This window comes from Rhinolophus hipposideros, assembly GCF_964194185.1.
Source record: "Rhinolophus hipposideros genome assembly, chromosome: 12".
In the NCBI taxonomy this organism is placed as follows: Eukaryota; Metazoa; Chordata; class Mammalia; order Chiroptera; family Rhinolophidae; genus Rhinolophus; species Rhinolophus hipposideros.
This window is the reverse complement of record NC_138058.1, coordinates 23605797-23629922: the sequence shown is the minus strand read 5'-3', so window position 1 is coordinate 23629922 and position 24126 is coordinate 23605797. Positions and strand designations below refer to the sequence as shown.

Below are 24126 nucleotides of genomic sequence, written 5' to 3'. Positions count from 1 at the left end.
TTCACTGGATATAGAATCTTAGTTTGACAGCGTTAGTCTTGCAACACTTTACAGATATCACTCCATTGTCTTCTGCCTCTATTGTTTCTGGAAATAAAGTTGTCATTCTTATCATTGGTCCTTTCTGTATGTAATGTTTTCCGCCATTTTTCAGCTTTTAAGATTTTTCTCTTTCTCTGTGGTTTTCAGAAATTTAACCGATATCATAGTTTTCTTGGTATTTATCCTACTTTAGGTTTGTTGAGCTTCTTGGGTTTGTAAGTTGATGTTTTTAATAAAACTTGAAAAAAAATTTGTCCATGTTTCTTCAAACATTCTTTCTGCTCAATTCTCTCTTTCATCTCTTTCTGGGATTTCAATTACCTATGTGCTAGACTTCTTACTATCTCACAAATCATTGGCATTCTCGTCCTTTCTTTCAATGTTTTTTTCTCTTTGTGAATCAGTTTGGATAATTTTTATTGATTTATTATTAAATTCACTAATCCTTCCCTATGTATTGTCTAATCTATACTTAATTCGATCCAACGAATTAAAAAAAATTTAGATATTAAAAATTTCGGTTTTATAATCTCCATTTGGTTATTTAAAAAATAATTTCCATCTCTTTCCTGAAAATTCCCATCCCTTCATCCATCCAGATTTCCATCATATCCATCCAGAGATGCTTTAACATATTCATCACTGTTATTTTTTAAAATCCTATCTCCAGGATTTAAAATTCCAGCATATGTGTTGCCAATATGTCTATTGACTATTTTCTCTTGATTATGTCACAATTTCCTGCTTCTTCACAAGTCTGATAATTTTTTTTATTATATATTCAATATTGCATGTTACATTGTAGAGACGCTGTGTTTAGTTATCTTACTCCAAAGAGGGTTGCGTTTTGTTCTGGATGGTAGTTAATTACCGGTGGATCATTTTGTCACTATGGAGGCTTTATTTAGGTTATGTCATGGCTGGGATATTTTCTCCTTAATCCTAGGGGTTAGCCCTTAGTCTTGAGATATAGTTCTTACTCCTAAAATATGGCCCGTATGAGGCTTCAATGGAAAAGTATGGCCCTCTAAATTCGTCTTAAGTTCAAACTTGAACTTAAAACTCAGTCTTCTCTGCCATTAATGCAATCCTATTCCTCATCCTCTACTCTTCCAATCCCAGGTCAGGCCCTTAGTTGCCTCTGGTCTTCCCAGAGACTGGTGGTTGCAGCTTTGCTAAGCAGCTTTTACCAGGCAGCTTCAGCCCCCTGGGGATTAATCACTGTCGTGCAGGGTGTTATGCAGGGTCTCTAGTCCCGCTCCCCACATAAGAACACAGGATATGGTGAGGCCAAAAAGGAACACGAGCCATAGAAAGGACGGAGCCATAGATGGGGGAGTCATACTGCTATATTCTCGCTGGCAGCACTATAGTCTCACTGGAGGCTGGATCCACACTGTCCGCAACCTGCCGTCCTAACTGCAATCCGCGCTCGCCAGCTCAGCCACCATCTTCTTGCTAGCCCCCATTTTCTGCTAGCGTAGCCACAGCAGTTATATTAGTGGCCAATGGCTCAACGGTTACAGCTGATGGCTATCTACTACCCGAGCCAGCACCTCTCCACATGAGGCCGAGAGCGTGGAAACTGCTCTCTGGGGCTCTGTCCCCAGAATCACCAAGAAGAGGACTCGACTATCTGTATACTGGAAATCCCAGACAATACAAATGCTAGTGGATATGAGAATGCAAATGATTCTAGGATAGCAGGGCCCATATCCATGGGGGTAGGGACTGTGGAGATACATTCACCACCAAAGCCACAGAGCCTAACAAACTACCTGGTACATAGTAAGTGCTCAATAAATATTTATTGATTAAATAATATCAAGCCAAAGCCATTATCTCTGCAGACACATACATAGTACAATGTGCTGATTAAAATCACAGACTCCAGACCAGGTGCTGGGGTCCATGTCCTGGTACTGACTATCTGGGAGACTCTGGGCAAGCTACTTAACCACTCTGTGACTCAGTTTCTGCATCTGTAAAAGAGGGATGATAATAAAAGTAACTCCCTCAAAGGGTTGTTGTGAGGCTTAGATGATTTACTATGTGTGATGTGCCCAGAACAGTCTTTGGCATATAGTAAGAGCTACATAGTGGTTCGCCATTATTATTGTATTTTGGAGAAGCATTGATGACTAGATATAGGCCAATGAATGAATTGTTAATGACTGAATTCCAATATCTTTCAAAATACACCCAAAAAGCAATGTCACCCCCATCCCCGGTGCTACTTTACTGGGTCTCAGAGAGGATTTAGGAAAATTGCATGATCAGGGTGGTTCTTGGTCCCAAGAAGGCAGCAAAATTATTCCCTTCTGTTTCCTAGAGAGGAGACACTTGGAAGATGGCCACACCCATTCTCTTGTGAGAGTGGGAGGGAGGAGGCGACTCAAAGTGATGCTGAATCCACTGACCTCTAACACAGTCTGCACCTTCCTGTGGGCCTGAGACTTGAGAAATTGTCACAGTATTGGAACCTTGTGAATTAGAAATGCTTCTTCTTCAGGTTGAGACCTAGAAAGTAGGACATCTTTATTTGATGAGAAGATCACATGTGGCCAATAACAGAAGTTAGGAGTTAGGAGAGCAAAGTGTTCTTAACTATTAATCCTACTGATAATAAAATGCATTACATTATTTGTATCATCCCAGGTTCCATCAGGGAAATTGAACCACTATCACTATGAGTATTGTGGAATAAGAAATTTAGAGGAATTATACCTTATACAATTGGAGGAGAGTCTGGGAGAGCGCAGGTCTGAGAAGTGGATTTGAAAGATCACAGGAGAGTCACTAACCAGTCTGAGTGCTGGTAATTGAGCTGCAACTTGCAGGGAAATTGGGAAGATGAGCACATCCTGCAGTTGGGGGTTACCCTGCAAAGGGGGCTGTTGTAGAAGTCTGTGAAAAGTGGAGGGTTCAGCATGGCTATTGCCTCTGAGGGTTTGAAGCAAATTGTCTGGTGGTGGGATCTGGCTGAAACAAAATAAATAAATGTTAGTTATCTTTTTCGTGATTATTACTATTATTATTATTATTATTATTATTAAACATCTGGCAATCACAGAGTGGCTTTGCTGAGAGTTATGCAAACTGGTAGTGTAGAATATCTCCCTGACTCCAAAGCTAGACAGTTGCCAAGTGAGGTAAAAAAACAGGTGCTCTATGCGGCCAGGACTTCTGTCTGCAGATGAGGAGGCTGGGGTTTTAGCAGCAGTGTGGGCTGAGATTGGGCTTGCTGAGAGTAAAGGGGTAGCAAGGACAAGCCCCGGGAAGGCAGAGCCTAGTAGGCAAAGTGAATAAAGCAATTTCCACGTCGGGACCTCTCCTAATCATGACGGATGCGGGGTGAGCTCCAGGCCTCAGCTCAGAGGCCTTGCTTACAGGAAAACTTCCCTATTGTCAAAATTCCCTTCAACATTCACCTGTGTTTGCCCGGTGAATCATGGAGCCCAGGACGTGCATATGCCACACTGTGTAGGAATTCTTTTGCACATTAACATTTAACATTTAACATGAACATTTAAAACCACTAATGATGATGGCACAACCTTGCAAATGTAATGAATGCCACTGAACTGTACACTTATAAACAGTTAAAAATGATAAATTTTATGTTATATATGGTTTACATCCTCCCCCCAAAAAGAACCACTGGGCTTGACTAAAAGATGTGATAAAAGGTAAATCTGTATGTGGAGGTGGGACATTGAAATAATTCCCCTTTAAACTCCAAAAGGAGGATTGCTAGAGAATTCCAAAGAGTTCTTACAAGATTTATTCAATTCTGGCTTTTTGTTTTTTGAACTTTTTATTACGGAAATTTAAAAACAAACTTAGAAAGTGAAGAGAATCAAACAATGAACCCCCTTTGAATCCAAGACCTAGGTTCAACAGCCATCAATTTTTGCTGTTCTTGTATCCCTTCGACTTCTTTTTTTGGGGGTGGGGCAGGGGATAGTATTTTAAAGCATATCATAGGTATCTTAAAAGTTCATCCATAAAGACTTTAATTATTCTATTGTCTTTTAACATTAAAATTTCATAGCTGAAATCTCATTAAACGATTCATTTGATGCTATAGAGATTATACAAAATAAGGAGGTTAGGCTAAAAGTTAGCTCAGTTCCTAAATTAGTATTTGCTTTTTCCTCCATGTTATAGGTGGTCCTCCTACCTTCAACAAGTTTACACCTGACCTGGAAAAACAAACCACTGATATAAAATAAGACTGCAGAATTGAAGTTTACATTCTCTAAACCACAAATGCTAAAGGGCAGCCAGTGCATGTTCTGAGACCTGCGTATTGAGTGTGTCAGCTGTGCAGGAATTCAAGAAAGAGGGCTGGCTCTCTGAGCCAAGCAGTTGAAGAGATCAAGACAAGAAAGATGTCAGGAATGGGTCTGACATAGACAATGTTGTCTATTTCATTTGTCTTGGCAATGACAAGTTTACGTCTCTCACTGGCAAGCCTTTGAAATCTAGACGGCTAGTCTTTTGCCTTCTTATCCTCTGTGCCATCTGACCCTGTCTTACCTCCTATAAGCCTCTTATGCCACTGGTCCCCATCACAGACTCTCTATTCCAGTTCTCTCCTAGGGTATGCTTCCATCTACTCCCTGTTTCTCCTACTGCAGAAACTTCAGGGCTCTGCTCACACTGGGCACTGGGAAGACACTGCCCATCAACTTCCCCCCAGCCCACTGGTTCTTTAATGGGCCTGGGGTGGAGCCCACTGTGGCTGTTTGAGACCAGTGAATCTTGTACTTGCTTTTTGCACTTGAACTAGCCATTTACCTGAAGAGCCTGTTGGGCAAACCCATGTAAGTGATGAAGACAGGACTTTAGTGACGAAAAAGCAGTGGCAGAAGAAGGAAGAAAAGAAAGAAGAGAGGAAGGGATGAATGAAGAGTATAACTGAGAATGTTAAAGACGTTGGTGACAGTGGCAGAGATCCCGTGCCCAGAGAGCCCCGCCTTCCTACCTGGCCACAGGGAGAGGATAACCAAGCTATTACTTCTGGACAGATATAGTCCCTGTGCCCTGAGTCCTGCTGGACTACTTTTGTAAGTGTAACCTTTAGGTACAGTGTAACCTTTAGGTCACTCTCCCACAATAGTGGAGCCATGAACCCCCGGCCCTCCTTGTGAATGAAGGACATGTTGGAGGTGATCACAGACAGCTGTGACAATATCTTCTTCTATAAAGTGGCTCAAAAGCAGAGAGGTGATTTTAATGCATGCTGAAGTCTGAAAACCACTGGTTTAAAGGAGCGGTCTTTAGAAGTAATGTATGTGTACAGTCAGGAGGCACTCTGTGAGTGTGTGTATGTGTGTCTGCTAGAAGCAGGCTGGGGGAAGGGAGTGGGGACATTTTCTAAATGCAAGCTGAACAAGGAGAATTACCTCTGAGATTTTAATACCCTCAGATCATCTGGGCCCAAACAACTTTGGGAGAGCTTAGCGCTTGTTGGTAATCATTATCTTTGGCTCCAAATCCCTTGACCATTTTCCCCTATGACTCCAAAGTGTCTCCCCCTTCATGGGCTCATCCCTTCTCATTGGGCTTTTGGGACCCTGCCATTGTTTTCATCAGCTGTTGTAATAATATTAACGAGAGTTGCTTACATCTATTTCTCACTTTCTCAATGTTACACCTTTATGATATCCCCATTTTACAGATAAAGAAACAGGTTTATTTTTTCCTAGATCACGCAGTGAGTAAGTGGATGGCTTCCAGGCCTCCAGGTCCATGGTCCTCTGGACCAGATGGCCTCCATAATTTCCCACTATCCTTCGCCATCCAAGAGTCTAATTCTAAATATTCCCCTTGTGACTACCTCTCAGAGAGAGGAGGAAAATGGGGCAGTGGGGAGAGAGGGACTGGCGACAAGGCACAGAAGTGACCAGGAGAGAGTGACTTGGGGTTGGGTGAGGATTTTGAGCTTCCTGTAGTTTTTGCCCCAGGGTATTTGCCAGGGGACACTGGGGACAGAGTGGGGGAGGGTAGGCCTCTGAAAGAGAAAAAACTACTAGAAGTGGTTGCTATTGTTGAGAAACCACTTCAGGAAGTGGTAAACTGTGCTGTGGTTACAGGGATGAAAACCCTGTTTGGTAGGAAAACCTCAAAGAGCAGAGCCTGGAACCAGAAGACCAGGATTCCAGTCTTGATTCTGTTTGTTAGACCTTGAGCAAGTCATGAGCTATCTCTCAGCAAATACTTAACCTAAAGAAAACAACTTATGCCAAAGTGTTTTGTAAAATGCTACACAAAAACAAGATGCTGTTCCAAAAATTGGGACACCTTCATTCAGAGGTGAGGGAATGTCTTGTACCACCTTCCTGAGGCAAGGGGGCTGCTGCTTTACCCTTGAGCATTTAAAAGCAGGCACTTGAGAGATTTATTTGCAAGTTTTGCTTCAAAGTAACTTGCAGGCAACTCACTTAATTCTTTCTTACCAGGCACACCCAAATGTCAGTGGCCGTTATCTCTGAGTAGCAGGATTAGGGTTGATTCTGATATGATTTTTATAGAGTTCTTCATTAAAAAAAAAAATGTCAGGGACATGTGACATAGTGGGGAGGGTTTGGGGAACCACAAGAGATCAGGTGTGGCTGGAAAATGGGATAGATGGGAAGTGGTAAATGGGGCAGGAGCTTGAGGACAGCCTTGATGGAGATTGTTTTTGGAGGCCTTTTATCAAAGGCTGTTAAACCACTTGGATCTGAGTTTAAGGCTGTGGTTCTCAAAGTGTGTTCCCCAGGCCAGCAGCATGGACCTCACCTGGGAACTTGTTAGAAATGCAAAGTCTCAGGCCCCATCTCAGACATATTACATGAGAAAATCTAGGGCTGGAGCCCAGCTCTAGTTTAAATAAGCCAACCAGGTGATTTTGATGCATACTGAAGTCTGGAAAAGGTGGTTTAACATGTTCCCAAGTTGGGACAATGCTGTCTGCCTCCAGTGAGCTGGCAAAAAAGAGCCAGTGAACTTGATTATCTATTAGCCCACTCCCCGGGGGGGGGGGAGTCTCCCTGGGTTGTTTTCCCAAGCCCTATAGAAGCCCTCGTCTCTGATATAATGGCAGTGAGTGAGGACTTACCTCTGAATGATTAGTTGGGGTTTTATTTACTGGTAAAGAAGCGTCTGTGAGAGATGGACTTCACAGTGCTTGCTCAAATCTAGTTGCTTCTCTCTTTGGGTTAAAGAGATTTGGAAGTAACCCAAAAGAGGTCCTCAGAAGGCACCGGGTCATCTGGTTCTTGGGTGTTACAACGTGTTCCCTGCTGGTTCTCCAGACTCTATGGCCGTACCCTCCTTGTTCCCATTATCCAAGGACAGAGGCTCCCACCTGGGCCTCTCACAGAACAAGGGGTTAGGAGTGTACTGAATTGTTGTGAGTCCCTCTGACACCTCTGACTCTCAGATCCCTCACCTGGAAGGGATCTCTTCTCCACCTGCACTTATTCTACTCCCAAACTACCTGGAATTACAACCATCCCTCTGTCTTGTCTTCCTTGCAGTCTGAAATGCTTCATAAAGTGCTTAGTAAAGAGCTCAATAAGTGATTGTTATTTTATTGTTATTATTACATTGTGTTAAACAGGGTTGAAAAGGAAAAGGGCATCCTAGGTAGAGGGTACAGCAGGGTTGGCTACATAATTTGTGGGGCCTGGTGCACAGTGAAAATATGAGGCGTGGCTAAGGAGCTAAGAAATCAATCTCTCCTTCTTATGGGCCGACTGCCCCAACCCGTATCTGTTGGACAACTCCAAGAGATTGCAACCTCTCTGCAGGGACATGCTCAGAACCTGGTGAGTGAGAGGCCCCCCTAATCACCTGTCAAAGACCATCACCAGGGCAGTGCCAGCCCAGGGCAGGGATGAGTACCACCATCTCCTGCTGGAAGTATGCTCATCCAGGACACTCTTCACCCATGCACCCAGGCCCTGGCTGGGGCTGGAGGACAATGGAGGAATGACCCATTGTCACCCAGGCAGAGAGTGGCAGCTGTCATAGAGTGGGAAGGGGGATATTGGGCTCCCAGGTCAGGGAGCAGGTGGCCAAGAACTCATCCCAGGAAGGTGGAGGGACACACATGAGCCAAGCCTCCACACCCATAGTGCATGTTCCATTGCCCCCACTGGACTTCACCTACAAGTTCAAAGACAGCATTATTAAGAATTTCAAGACATTGATCCCAGAGTATTAAACTCTAAGCCGAGGTCCCTCTGTGTGTGGAGACCTGTGTGACTGCACTGGTTACATGCTCGTGAGGCCTATCCTGGGGGGCAGAATATGTAAAGATGTGGTATGTTAGTGGCCCTGCAAGATGGTCCACTGTTAGAGAGAGTAAGAGTAAGTTCTGAGGTGAGGAGGGACAGGAAGGGGTTGGGAAGACTGATAAGAATATAATATTTAACAGATAGGCAAAAGAAGAGCCATAAAGCTTTTATTTATGTTAAAAATATAATAATACATAATTTATATAGAAACATTTGATATATGTGACTGTGTTAGGGCTTCTGTAACAAATAATCTCAAACTGGATGGCCTAAAGCAACAGAAATTTATTCTCTTATGGTTCAAGAGGCCAGAAGTCCACAACCAGACTTTGCAGGTTTGGTTCCTCTAGAGTCTCTGAGAGAAAAACCATCTGGTACCTCTCTCCTAGTTTCTCCTAGCTTCCTAGTTGCGGGCAAACCTAGGCATTCCTTGGCTTGTAGACCCATCACTCAAATCTCTGCGTCTGTCTTTTATCACCTTCTACTCTGTGTTTCTGTCTTCTCTTTCTATAAGGATACCAGTCATTAAATTTAGGACCTACCCTAAATTTAAGATGACTTTCTCTCAAAATCTTTAACTAATTACATCTGCAAAGACCCTTTTTCCAAATAAGGTCACCTTCAGAGGTTCTGAGGGGATGTGAATTTTGGGAGGGCACTAGTCTACTCACTATAGGGTCAGTAAGAGGAAGGAGAATAAATCACCCATGCTTCTGCTACCTAATACTTTAGGGTACATCCTTTCAGTGTTTTTTTATGCATAAATTTAACTGGAGTATATATTTTACTTAATGATGATCTGCAGATATGTACAATTTGCTGAAAGAAATTTTTAAGCAAGGAAGGTAATCTGCTCATGTACAGCGGTATGTTGGAGCAGTTTGTCCTGGCTCCCAAGAGGAGATTCTGCCCATCTCATCTCAACTTCCTGTTCAGTGACCTTACATATGTTGGTAGCTTGAAATCAGCCATGGTGGGAGTGTTTACACTATAGAAATTGGCACATGCTACAAATCAGGGCTTATTTATTTATTTTTACAAGAGCCAATGTACTAGTTCATCAGTGGATTTTTTTTTCATTGAAAGGGAAATTGTATTGAAGACCCAGGTCTAAGGGGTTTGGGCAGGAGGCTGCCCTGTGGGCCAAAGAGGTGGTAGAGGGGTCTTATTTGACCTTCTTCTTGGGGCATAGGTTGTTGGTGTGGCCACACTTCTTCTTGTGGCAGCTGACAGTACGGGGATGCAGGTGAGTGTTAACACTTGTGGCAGCTCATCTTATTGCAGTTGTACTTCTGGGTGAGTTGGCGGAGGGAAGTCTCGATGATACCAACCCTGCAGATAAAGCACCAAGAGCAGAGTGGACCCTTTCTGGATGTTAAGCCTGAGAGAGTGCGGCCATCCTCCAGCTGTTTGCCCACAAAAATGAGATGCTGCTGGTCAGGGGGGATGCCCTTCTTGTCTTAGATTTTAGCTTTGACATTCTCAATAGTGTCACTGGGCTCGACCTCGAGTGTGATGGTCTTGCCTGTCAGGCTCTTCACAAAGACATGCATCTCTGAGTCTGCTGGGGAGGCTGTTCTGCCACCTCTTGAAAAAAAAAACCATCGGTGGATTCTTAATGGCAGAGAAAAGAGGACATTCTAGGCAGATAAATATAAGGCACAAGGCAGGTTGGCATGAAAAGGCTGGCTTGTTTGGGAAAGCCAACCCTCTGCTGTCCTGGAGAGGGCTGAGTGGGCAATGGTAGGTGCTAAGGCTGGAGGAAGGGTGGGAGGCTGCCTTGTGAACCATGTGAAGGTACTGGGGGTTGTATTTACAAAGATAGTCATAGTTGGTGGATGGGTATGCTGTAGGACTGACAGCAGAGAGATTGGTTAAAGGGCACCTATAAGAGGAGAGGTGACAACCATGAGAGTCTCAACACAGCATCGCCAGGTCTCTGCGGGTGCTCGTCCTAAGGCAATTCTAATGGCAAGAGTTCCTTCTGGATCTGAGACCAGCCGGTCCCACCAAGCTTCAAAGGTCTGTTACAGTCAGAATTCAAATCCCATTCCAACATGTCTCTGGAACTCTTGGTTATAGTAAACAAATCTCCCTATAGCCTGACTCTCTTTAAAAGCCAACAAACAAATAAACAAAGAGAACCTTCCCATCTCCCTAAAATCTGGTTTTCTTTGGAGCGCACTAGGCTTTTCATTCACCAGCTCCCACCTAGGGAGTGGGGGAAGGTTGTCAGAATTCTTCTAGCATCTTGCTGCTCTTCTTAAGACGTTTTCCTCCACCCTCTTCTAAAACCCTTTCTCCTTTGGGCCAGTACTCGATTGTCTCACTGATGAGTTCTGTGGATCTTCTTTGAAATCCTTGAGGTCCTAGGGACCCAGATCATAGTGTTTTTGGTTAGCCCAAGTTCTGTGTCATCCTGGACAATCCACCTTATGCCTGGATTCAAAGTTCCCTGATCCCACAATTTATTTAATAGATCTGTGTTAAAAATAAACCTTACAAACAGAGAATACACTGTGTTTTACAGCATTCCTGGGATATTAACCAGGAAGCAGAAGTTATCACTTACCTCCAAACTCTCTCTTAACAAATCACTTCTCCACTGTCTTTTTTGTTTTTCAAACACCAACTCTTTTGAAGACCATGCCATCTGATGATGTCACTCTGTCTCATCACTGACACGAGTGTTCATGGGTATGTGACCTGGGTAGTCATGCAAGGGCTCACACTTAGAAGGGCCCCACCCTTGGTTTAATGTGCTGCTGTTGCCATCTTGAAATTCTTAATAATTCTGCCTTTACACCTGTGTAAAGTCCAATGGGACATATAGAGCATGCTTGTGAACAGGGATACATGAAACATGTTCGTCTGCCATTCCTTTTGTATTGCATTCATGACGCTGCCCCATTTGTATTGCATTCATGACGCTGCATGAGCACAGAATTCTGTGGGACTCATGATGTGTGAGAGCTCAGTGACACTTAAAGAGAATACAAGGTAAGTGTGTTATGTCTATGACTGAATAAGTGGGGGTTTGTTATAGGCCCAGAGGTCACTCTTACTGATCAACTAGAATGTATTGTATATCAAATACAGAAAGAATTTTGAGAAACAAAAACCATCAAGGAACCCTATCATATCCTTTCTTGCTGTATCAGCCAACCACCTACTCTGAAAACAATGACATGGAAGGAAAGGGCAAGATTGGGCAACCTATGGTTCCTTTTCCTTTCAGTTCTTCCTTACTCATCAGTTAACCAAAGGTAAAGTGTGTTGGTAGAAATGTGTATATACCAAGAAGTGAAATAAAGACAGGTGATTAGTTTTGTTCTGGTAAGAATGAAATGCACATGCATGTACACATGCTACAAAATACAAATTCTGTAATTTCAGTGATTCTGCATATGAGTTAAATGCTCTTGTGTTTGTATTTAAAACTGGTATTGCATAATATGAAGATGAACAGTAAAATTCATGCTAATAATTTAAAATTTTAATTTTTCTGTACTCAGAACAACATTGAATAGCAAATGAAGAACGCCATGACAAGTCAAGACAAAGAACGTGGAAGAAAGAAAGAAAGCTCTATAGACTTAGGCTCATGGCCCACAGGCTTCCTCTCCACCCAAAGGCCTGGTATCCTCTGCAATTTTAACATTTATTTGATTGATCCATAGTCCAGAGGCACATGTTTTAGAAAAGACAAAGTATTGTCTTAAGATACAAAGTTGTGTGTATGAGTACATGAAATGCTTACAAAAATTGATCTGATTTTAGACAAGGATATTTATTTCAATACTTCTTAAAATAGTAAAAAATTTGAAATAATAAATGTGGAATATAATGCAATACAACATCAACTCTTCCCTGGGTCGCTAGCCTGCTGTTCTTCCCTGCAGATTTCAGGTTTGCCAGCCCCCACTATGGCCTGAGCCAATTTCGTAAAATAAATCCCTCTCTTCATACATACATGTCCCATTGGTTGTGTTTTTCTGGAGAGCTCTGATTAATACAAGGTCCTTCTTACTCTATTCTTCACTTGTGCATTTCTGTGACCATATCTGGACCATGTCATGATCAGAACCTGCACCACCTCGGAAATCTTAAACCCACAAAGAACCTCAGATACCACTCTCTGATTCTTATACCTGTGTCTAATCTGTTTATTCAGTCTCATTGAGAACTCCAGTCCTGTCATCCTTCCATTTTCTCACCATCCATCAGCCCTCTCCTGGAGGACTCTTCTGTCCTTCCCATTCAGATTAAGCTTCTACAATCCATTATCTCAGTCACTCTTATGCCCAAAGTTTCTACTTCCTATCCCTTCTCCTTTTGCTCCAACTGCCCTGCCCATTTCCAGCTCTAGCTCAGCCTAGCCAATTGCTGCCTTCACTTCTATTTCCTCATGACTGATGTGTTTGTCAAGGTTCTCCAGAGAGGCAGAATCCTTTTTTTCGCTGGGGGACGTCATTATTTTCCTCTTAAGGACTTCAACTGATTGGATGATGATGGAGAGTGATACTTAAAGTCTACTGATTTAAATGTAATTACATCTACAAAATAATTTGATCAACTGTCTGGGCACCATAGCCTAACCAAGTTGACACATAAAATTAAATATCATAGCTGAGTAGTGGGAAAAACTCACATTTTCATTTATCAAATATTTATTGAGTACATAGAATGCACTATGTGATAACACAAGGAGGGAATCAATGCACTCCCCTTTCCCCCAATGAGCTTATCATCAATTAGAGTGAGGTAGAAAAAGAAGCAGACATTTATAATACAAGGGGATGGGTGCCATGATGGAAAGGATGTTAGAGGTAAGCAGTGTATTATCTGCCTGTAAGATACAAAATGTGATACGGATTTATTAACCCAACCGTAAGATCAAGGAACTTTGGATCCAGACATAGAATGAGTCCATCTCATGATTGAAGTTGTGCAGGATGATACAGAACTTAGGTCGGACAAAAAGGTGACAACTGAACTGCATCTTAAAGAACAAGTAGGAATTGAATAGGTAATGCAGGCAGAAGAGGACAGGGCATTTCCGGTTGGAGAGTGGAGTGATGGGGCAGCACATAGCGTGAGTGAAGAATCAGAGATAATGTGGTAGGTACATCAGGAATGTGTTTTATTCTAGTGGAAAGGTGGCAAAATTAGAAAAGATTATTGAGATCCATGAAGCAACATGTATTTACTGGAAATCTGCTATTGCCAGGTACTAAGCAAGTGTGTGAGTGTTGGGGGAGACAGAGGCAGTGTGGATGCAGTGTATGGAGTGAGGTGCTCTTGCCCTCACAGGGTTAACAGATTGAGGACACAACACACACACACACACACACACACTGGGTGTTCTCCATGGGCTGGAGTGATCAGAGATGATGTTGTCCGTTGTAGTTATATGTGTCTTGTTTTTGCAGCACTAGGGGACAGGGAGACCAGGGTGAAAGAGAACAGCAGAGAGAAGAGGTGTAGCCATAAAATAAACAAAGCTTCAAGGAAGGCTCGTGAGAGTTTCCACTACACCAGAAAGAGACCAAACCTGTTGGAGGGGAGGGTTTGTGTCAGGAAGGAGAGCAGGACACGGTGAAACAGGGAGAGTGATAAATACAAATTTAAGTAGTTTGGCCTGGATCCTGTGGGCAGTGAGTCTTGATCAAACCAGTGGTATGGTAAAAAAAACAAACAACCTTCAGGTGATATGGATGTAGGAACAACATCTGAAATGTAGGGCTTCTGAGAGTGGGGGAAGGATTAGGGGATGGGCAATATTATTATGAACGGTTATGAACAATAAACTAAAGAGTTGACATTTATCTTTCAGGGTAGTTATTTTTTTTTAAAAGATTTAAAGCAGTAGAACATTTTGTTCAAAATAATCTTAGCAGAAGTCCAATATATCAAACAGATAAAAGCAGCCATCAGACTCGCCTGGCCTAAAAGCCCCTGCTGAAGATGATGGGTGTATGGGGAAGTTGTCAACCAGGATGGCCATTTAAGATCCTGACTGGAAGGGGAGAAGGTGGAATCTGGGAGCAGGGTTAGAAAGAGGTGATGGGATATGGATTATGAAGGAGGCAGCAAAGATGAAGGGAGCAGGTGGATCTGAAGGACTTCAGAGGGAGAAGCAGTAGTAAGGAGGAAAGAGCCCAACCTCCGTCGGGAGGGAGGAAGGAAAGTTCTTGGTGGTGGTGATGGGGTGAGGTTCTTGGCTGCTATCAGTGCAGAGGGCTTGAAAACATCTCATCCAGTCGTGTGCCCATTGTCAGAGATGGTCATTACTGCCTGTCTCCTAAACTTTGTTCAGTGCTGGGACTTTTTGGAAGAACTTCCAGAAGTAGCTTTCAAATTTAGTCTTATAAAAATTGTAATTCTATGCAGCATTCATGCAGTGTGACAACCTGAAGAAGTAAAAGAACTCTTCCATCTGGCTATCAGGGAATTTTGTTTTGAAAGATCCAATGCAATTCTTAATATTACTAACACCACTCTTAAGTCCTGTGCGAAAATTACCTATAAAGGTTCTTTACTGTCAAGAACTGTGAAGGGTTTGAGATTTTACCCCATCTGCAGGCTAATAACGCTGCCTCATGGATGCTGGCAGAAGACACAAGATTCCTGTGTCAGACGAAAAGAACAGCTTATTACTCACAGCAATAGCAGTGGCTAGAGTGACATCATTTTTGCATTGGTTCATCAAACCTCAGTTTCCACAGGGTGACGTGAAAGAGCCAGGTAATGTTGGCACAAGTAGTGGATTACATTATAAGAGATGAACCCCAAATTTAGGGAACTTGATGCTTCTCTAATGGACAGAGAGCCTACCTGAACTTTGCCCTGAAGGGATGCACTATCTTTATTACACCAAACAGTTGACAAACTTGCCCCTGATTTGGAAGGAGACACTATTCTCTGTCTTCCAAGGCTGTTTGCTATACTCATGTCCTTGAAAAGATAGTCTGGAATAAAGGTACAAGATATGCAGAAATGCCAGAGAACTGTGGAGAACTGCCTCTTAACATCACAAATTCCCTTCACTCCCTATCTCCTTCCTCCACTGGACCCATAATGCACAGGTGACTTTTCCAGGTGACAGAAAAGGTCAAGCCTTCTATTACACTGACATTGTTTTAAACGTCTTAGAGATAGAACTACTAGCTTTTCTGAAGTTCTACTCTGAAGGGAAGTTCAACTTGTCTGTACGCGGTTAGTTTAATGATTCGTCACTGATCAGGTCTTCAAGCTACTTTGATTTGTTTTACCTCCAAGTTCTCATGTCCCTTACAAGCTTGAAATTCTATAAAACTGGATCAATATTATTTTCTTGGACCCAAATGCTGAGCTCATAATTAAGAGATGTATGAGAAATGTTCAGAAACTCTCCTCAAGAATTTTCTCAGGTCTGAGAGAAATAAAATGCATATAGAGCTTTGCAGATAGGAGTTGTAAAATACAGCAGTGGACACACCCCAATGAAAGACTTCCTGAGGCAGTTGAAGAGAGTAAGCTTCCACATCTTGAAGGTCTTTCTAAGCCACCAGTTTTGTTACTTTATAACCTCACTGGACTGCAGATTCACACGCTGGCACCTTTAGATAGGGATGAGTCATAGCAAAGATGGGACCAGGCACTGTAATTTCTTCAAGCCAATGCTCTAAAGTGGGAGAAGAGGGGTGTATCCTCAGCCTTTTCTGAGGAGAGAGGGCTCAAATGGAAGCTGCATCCATTCCAGTTGCCAAGGCCTGTATACTAAGTGAAACTAACCTTGTTTCCATTACAATGATGGACAGAACCAAGGACCATTAGCCATATCAAAGGCAACTCGGTATAGATTGGAGCTCACCCATTGCAACGTGACTCGGAGAAAAACCTAACTCAGTTCAGGGGACCCATACTAGATGGGACAAACAAGCCCAACCAAATCCTCTCTATTGAAGAATACCCTTAGTAAGAAAGCTGTCGGTGTTTCAGTTCTCCTTGAGGCCGCCTGGTCTTCCAAGCCCTGGATATGTTGAAACCCAGACAAACTGAGGAGTTAAGAAGAATAAACAGACCCTGCATGCCTCCACATTCCCTGTATCTTCACCACTTTTTCGCTGAACTCTTAGAGTGTAATGTTTTTATGCCCTGAAACAATTAAAGGGCCTTTGAATCAACGCCTGACTAGACCCAGAATCAGAGGTAGAGAATAAATCGAGGATTCGCATGTGCCAGAGCTGAGAGCTTCGTAAATGGGGCATCCTGCTCCAGCCCAGGGTACCACAAACACCAGGTTGGTCAAACATCTGCTGGTAAGGAGAGAAGTGAGCTTCACGGTGTATAGAGCTAAAGAAGGCAGTGAGGACTTGCTCTCAGCTGCTCTGGAAACACTTCCTGTGGTGTGGTCCACAATGTGTGGGAGAATGAACATTTTCAAGCACATTAGAAAGTAAAGCTTCTATGTCCACACCCTCTCACTCGGGGATCTCATCCTTTTCCATGCTTTAAATGCAACCTTATGCTGACAACTCTCGTATTTTATCTCCAGCCAGATCTCTGATATGAACAAAAACTCATAGAACCAGCTGTCTACTTGTCATCGCCACTTAAATTATTACAAGCTTTTCAGTTTAGCATGTCGAAAATGTAACACTGGATCTAACGACTAAATCTGTTCTTCCTCATATTCCCCTGTCTCAATAAGTGGTACTACCCATTGGCTGAAGCCAGAAGCCTGGAGTCATTCTTTCTTTTTTTTTTTTATTAAAGATTTTATTGGTGAAGGGGAACAGGACTTTATTGGGGAACAGTGTGTACTTCCAGGACTTTTTTTTCCAAGTCAAGTTGTCCTTTTAATCTTAGTTGTGGAGGGTGCCATTCAGCTTCAAGTTGTTGTCCTTTCAGTCTTAGTTGTGGAGGGCGCAGCTCAGCTCCAGGTCCAGTTGTCATTGCTAGTTGCAGGGGATGCAGCCCACCATCCCTTGTGGGAGTCGAACCCAGCAACTTTGTGGTTGAGAGGATGCACTTCAACCAACTGAGCCATCCGGGAGCTCAGCGGCAGCTCAGCTCAAGGTGCCGTGTTCAATTTTAGTTGCAGGGGGCGCTGCCCACCATTCCTTGCGGGACTTGAGGAATTGAACTGGCAACCTTGTGGTTGAGAGCCCACTGGTCCATGTGGGAATCGAACTGGCAGCCTTCAGAGTTAGGAGCATGGAGCTCTAACCACCTGAGCCATCAGACTGGCCCTGGAGTCATTCTTCACCTCTCACATCCAATCTACCAGCAATTATGGTTAGTTCAGTCTGTAAACAAACCTGATTCCATCAATTTTTCTCTCTTTCTGCAGCCACCATCTTTTGCCAAGCCGTCTTTGTCTTTTGCCTTGTTGACTCAGTGGCCTAACTGGTTACCAGTTCTTCTGCTCTCTTTCAATCCATGCTCCAGACAGTAGGCAGAGTGTCATAAATATGTGTATACATTGAACCGTGTCACTCACCTGCTTAGTACCCTTGAGTCTTCCCATTAAATTTAGAATAAAAATCCTACCTTCCTTTCATGGCCTCCCATCTTCTTCATGAATCCCACACTGCCCTTCTTTTATGCTAGCCCTGCTCTGTACTTCTAACAGTGGCTTCTCCTTGTCAAAATATTTCCTATTCTGGTGACTTTGAGCATGTCTTTCCCTCTCCTGGAAGTCTCTGTGGCCCCGCTCTGCCTGGCTGGCAACTGGGGATGCCACATACCTTGTGTTTCCATGTGCAATGTCTGTGCCTGGAGCTGTGCATTGAGGCAGGCTTTGTTCCTGATCATGCCATCTAAAATGGGCTGCTGGCTTCTCACTCTCAGAGCACATTTTTTTCCTTATTGCATGTATCATAATTTGTATTATATATTTATTTGGTTTTATACTTTTTAACTGTTTGTCTCCTCTCTAAACGATAAACTTCATGAAGGAAGGGATCATATCTGTCATGGTAACCCCCGTCTCTTTGGGCTTGATACAGTGCATAATAGGTGCTCATTAAATTCTCATTGAATGAATGAATGAATGAATGAATGCCTAAAGAGCAAGAAGGACAGGGTCATACAGGGCTGGGTAAGGAAGAATTAAACAGTAGCATGAAACCAATATTGAGAGAACTTGAAGCATGCCATGACGAGTGCTTCTCTGAGAGTCCCATCTGTCAAAGCTCTCAGAATTGTGTGCTAATCATTCTCTAAGTGGGGATAAATATTAACACACCATCATTATGCTGAATGTGAACTCAACCTGCACAGTGCTAATTGAAGGCCATCTGACTTGATATGGTCACCAGACACACAAAATAAAGAGAGATTGGTAGTCTCTGCCTCAGCCACGCTGAACCTCTGCTTTTCTCTCTTCTTCCCTATCTCATACCTGATATGCTTTGCCCTTTCAAGCCTCTGTGTTCTGCCTCTGCTACTTATTTATTCTTTTGGTACTACCTTCCCCTTGTCCAGAGGTTGCCTTTACTCTTTGGTCCCTGTGTTCCACAGGGGTTTCAGCTATTCTGGTCCTTGACTGGGGACCCGACTACAGAATCAACAACCCCTGGGCTCATCAAGTCTTTCACTCTGGTCTTGCTGACAATCTGGCCTAGCGAGCCCCAGCGGCCTGCCTTCCCCACCGACCTGCACTGACTCTCACCCATCAGTATGTCATCTTTGTGATGCGATGCCCACTCTCTGAGGCTACGTGTAGCTCTCTTTCAAGAGGAAGGGAGAGCCATTTCTCATGCTCCTGTGGTTTGAGAAAGCAGGCATTACTTCATCACTAAGTGCCTAGAAAAACCAAACCCCAGAATAAAAACAGACCCTCTCTCTATAGTCTCTTTCTACTGCCTTTTTAAACTTCCCTTTTTGTTTGAATATACAGTCAACAGAAATTAGAACCACAAACCAGTGGACACCAAACTTTCTGCTAAAAAAACGGGTGGTATTTGAATATTTATTAATTTTATTTTATAATCATGCACACTCTATACCATTCAATGAGTATGAAAAGATAAACATGAAATGTTAGTTCTCCCTTTCATGCCTACGCTGTCCCCACTTCCCCTCTGTAAGTTTCTTGCATAACTTTCTGGACATCTTTTATGCACTTTCAAGCATGCATGTATTTTCACTCTCCTTCCCCTCCCCCACTCTTACATTGTTCTGCATCTTTCTCTTTTCTCTGATATTTTCAGTATCAATAATCCAAAAGCTTTACAAGTTTTTATAGTTTCACAATATTGCATTATTTGGACAAGTCATAATTTACATTAACAAAATGACATGTAATTTCACACATATTTAAATACTTTTGTGAATATATTCCTAGAAGTCAAAGAGTATGTTCATTTTAATTTGCTAGACATTGTCAAATTGCCCTCTGGAGAAATTTACAAGTGCTTATTTCCATACATTTTTGTCAGTATATTTTCTAAAATCTTTCAATGTTGTCAATCTGTGAGCTGAAAAATGCCTTGTCATTGTAATTTTAATTTTTCTTGTCATAAGTGATCGTAAGTATATTTTTATGTTTAGAGCATTTATATTTTCTTTTCAATGAACTTTTCATATTCGTGCCCATTTTTTCAAAATAGTCTTTTGTTACTGATTTGCAAAAGTTATTTATGTTTTAAGGAAGTTTATTTATGGTGAGTTTGTCTTGAATCAAAAAAAATAATTTAGCTCAATCCATCTTTGTTTTGAGGCATCTGGGTTTGTGTGTGATGCTTAGAAAAGCTTTAAATGGAAATTATTACCAAAATTCTCCCATGGTTTTTCTTCTAATAATTTTTTTACATATAAATTTTTTTTCTTGTTTCATCTGGAATTTATTTTGTTATAAACAGCGAAATAAGATTCCAAATTAATTTTTCTTCCCAGATGGTCACGCTGATGTTCCAACACTGTTTTATTAGTTAATCCATCTTTTCCTTGCTGATATGAAAAACCACCTTCAGCGTAGACTAAATTCCTATGTGTCTCTGGATCTCTTTCTGGACTTTTTACTCTGCCCACTGATCTGTCTGTCTAGTTCAGTCCAGCTGCATGTGTTAAACTCTTGAATTTCTTCTATCGTTATGCCAAAGAGATTACAATAAGATTTTAGGCTAGTGTTAGGAGTTCTCGTGGTATCTGGCAAAGCGAACTGGGCCGTATGGAGACTGAATCCTTAATCCTGGCCCAAATCTGTCTTCATTCAGCCCTTTGTGAACTACAACCAAAGAAGCTCTGACACTTAACGAGCAAGGGGCCGGGGAGGTCTAGATACCACATCTTACTCTCACTTAAGACTCACAACCACCCCATGAGGAAGTATGTTCCTTGGATTATTTTGGTTGTGGAAAACAGAGACTCACTGGTGCTGGTTCAAATAATAATAAGGTGCATTATTTTCCTATATAAATAAGGGGACATGAATCCCACCTATCTTGGCAGGAAAAGCGCTACAGACCTCATAGGAAGGTCTCATTTTTTTTCCTTTTTAAATTGCACATCGTTGATGTAATTTAAAAATATAAGCATACAAACCTCATTTTACAAGGTTGAATCCATGTGTACGAGGTCGGACAATTAAGTTTGCAAACTTTCTACTGTGTAAGGAATATATCAAATATATTAGAGTGCTGGCCTGTGACAAGGGCTGGGGAGGAAAAAGTTACAAGTATTACGATTGAAGGGTTAAAAAAATGAAAAGAAAGAAACTACAAATAGAGGTACCTTTCACAAGCTGATGAGAGTGTGCTATGCATTGAAGAACAGTGAATCATTTATCTGGGATCCTTTTAAAAATTGAGAGTCAAAATGTAAGAGTCCAGACAGAACCCACAGTTCACTGGACTCCTTGAGATACCGTGTTTCCCCGAAAATAAGACCGGGTCTTATATCAATTTTTACTCCAAAAGATGCATTAGGGCATATTTTCAGGGGTTGTCTTATTGTTTCATGTACAACAATCTACATTTATCCAAATACAGTCATGTCATCTTCTTCTGGAACATCGTCATAATGTCCTAAATGTGTCCATCGGGCTGATGATCTTAACTGGGGCTAATTTTCAGGGTAGGTCTTATTTTCGGGGAAACACACTAGGTCTCAGTTGTTGGGGGTCACATGGGGGATTGATTAGAGTTCAAAGAGGCAGCGGCGGGCTCTTCATTGGAAGAACAGGAAACACAGGGCCGCTGGGGCTCGTGGACACTTAGCTCATTGTGATTTAAAGTAAGATCCATGGACCAGAGGCACGGCCATCACCTGGGAGCTTATTAGAAATGCAGAATCTTAGGTCTTGTTCCAGACCTGCTTAATCAGAGCCTGCCTTTTAACAAGATCCCCAGGTGTTTAGAATAAGTCATTAAAATTTGAGAACCTCTGTTCTAGGACACAGTTGGGAAGTGGAAGTTTGCTTAGGGTCCAGTGCAGTTCAACTTAGTGAGGCATCTCATTGTCCCTCTACCGTAGTCATCACAGCTTCAACTGCAGAAGGGAAGCAGTTCTGAGTGGTGACAAGGTTTAGGATATAGCCTTAGAAAGAGTGGCCAGAGTACAAAGAGGATAGAGGTCACTGGATTTGGAAAGGTCAGGAAGCTGTGAGGACAAGGTGTTTGGTAGCTATCCATAGGGTCACTGAAGTCTCCCAGGATTCTGCAGGACTTGGAGAAGAGAGGAAATGATGATCCAGGTGCTCAAGGAGGACAGTGAAAGAGAAGGAGGGACCAGATGTCGGTAAAACGAGGAAAGACCTGGGGTAACCCAGCTGGAGGCCACGAGTCTTAAAGGACTTTTACTCAAGGATAAAAGCAGCGTGGAGACTGGGAATACCAATCTTACCTCCCAACCCTCAGGTTGGAGGTGTGTGGGAGGAGCTTGTAGAGGAGAGCCAGGGTACAGGTAAGGCCCAGGGGTGAAGGGCACGTTCTGTCGGGAAGCTGAGGATGCAGGGGGATTTCTTGGGCACAGAATGGGGGCTCTAGAAGGCATATTGTAGACACTGGAATGTGAAAGCAGAAGTTGGAGGTTAGATGGAGAAGAGCAACTTGGAGCAACACAAGGAGGAAATGGTAGGAGGAAACAAATGAGTGGAGGGGAACCAACATTTTGGGAATTGTATCACTCAGGGTAAAATGGGTTAGAGTGCTGCAATTAACGACCCACCTCTTAGTGGCTTAAAACTACAAAGGTTATTTCTTGCTTATATTATTAATACTTGTCTTTTGCAAATTGATGGAAACTCTGCTCCGTGTCATCCTCACTTAGGGATCCAGGTAGACAAATGTTCTTTCTCTGTGCTTCTCTGTAGCCAAAGCTCAGCTTTTTTGTGGATGCATTTGCTGGAGTTTTCATTGGCCAATGCAAGTCACATGACCACATCTAAATGTAAAGGAACAGGGTTATGCCATCCTGTCATGAACTTAGGGGGAGAATTAGGAATGTTTGGTGGCCAGAACTAATTACCACAGGCAGTAACTATAACTTATAAGGATATGATTCATCGGGTGAATTAACCTGGCTTAAGGTTTAGAATAGAACCAGAAATCTACATAGATACACAATTCCCCGGATGGCATGTCAACCCTGCTCTTTGCCCAAAAAAGTTGGTCTTTGTAATCAGTGGTTTTGTTTTTAGGCCAAAGAGATACTAGAAAAATAACCGTCTCAGCAAAAACCAAAGAACAGGGATATATCGTTCTTCTGGATGTTTTAGCTGATACTTTAATCTTGACTCCCTGAACTCCCATGTTCCCTTGAGCTACGTACCAATGTTGCTAGTGGGAGAAGCCAACCTAACACTTCCCACCATGGCTAAAATCCTACCAACACTTCCCTCTCTGTTAAGATTTAGAGAAGCACATTTGTAATGTTCTTGGATAGACCAATAAGCAAGTGTCCTGTGGGCATTGTAAGTGCCAGATGTCTAGTTTTACAGAACTATAAATATTAAATCAAAAATGTTAGCACCACTGGATTCTGGGACTCTAGATCCATGTAATCTATTGTGATTAGACTATCAATTTTTAACTTCCCTTGTGGATTACTCTGCAGAAGGCAGATGCTGGACCGCAGCTCCTATGAAGCAGTAAGGTAGGGAGGTTGTTGGCTGCCTGCTACATCCCTTCTTCTCCCTAAAAAACCTGGCATTGTTTGGAATCTCTCAAATGACTTGGAGAAGATGACCCTGTCCTCAGATCTAGGGTCAGGCCCTGAATATTCTAAGCCAAGGTGTCTTCATCTTGGCACTCGTGACATTTTGGGCTGGATAATTCTTTGTTTTGAGGGTGTGGTGTGTATTATAGCACGCTGAGTCACATCTCTGCCAGTACCACCCCTGACTCCCGTTGAAACAACCAAAAATGTCTCTAGATGTTGTCAAATGTCTCCTGGGAGGCAAAATCATCCCCAGGTGAGAACTATGGGTGTAAACCAACCATGATAATCCTATTCCTCTTTCTAGATAACTGGATTAGAATGAGTACTGCTACAATTTGACTAATGAGATTAAGGGGAAAGAAGGCTGCCTGGGAGTTTTAGGAAACGTTTGTTTTCCTTATAAGGAAGAAACCCAGGAGGAAACAATTCCTTTCCCTTTCTCTGCATCTTGAAGGTTGAGGATAAAATCTAGACCTGTTGCAGCCCTCTCACTATCAGCAAGAAGGTGAAGTCAACTCAGGAGCAAGGCAGGTCCAGCAGATTCTCAGGGAAGTTGGGCCAGTGTCCTGACACACAAAGCCTGGAGCCTGACCCACCACCGGGCAGCTTTTTATTTGAAACAACAAATATTTCTATTGTTGGA

At 42.6% G+C, this 24126-nt stretch overlaps 1 pseudogene across 1 annotated transcript; it reads right to left on the bottom strand.

The window, feature by feature from the left end:
- Positions 1–9498: 9498 nt before the first annotated feature.
- LOC308506358 (ubiquitin-ribosomal protein eL40 fusion protein-like) lies at positions 9499–9886 on the bottom strand (annotated as a pseudogene). The gene is made up of 2 exons: positions 9752–9886; positions 9499–9665 (listed from the first exon to the last, which is right to left on the bottom strand). The product of its transcript is annotated as a ubiquitin-ribosomal protein eL40 fusion protein-like (transcript).
- Between the last annotated feature and the right edge of the window lie 14240 nt (positions 9887–24126).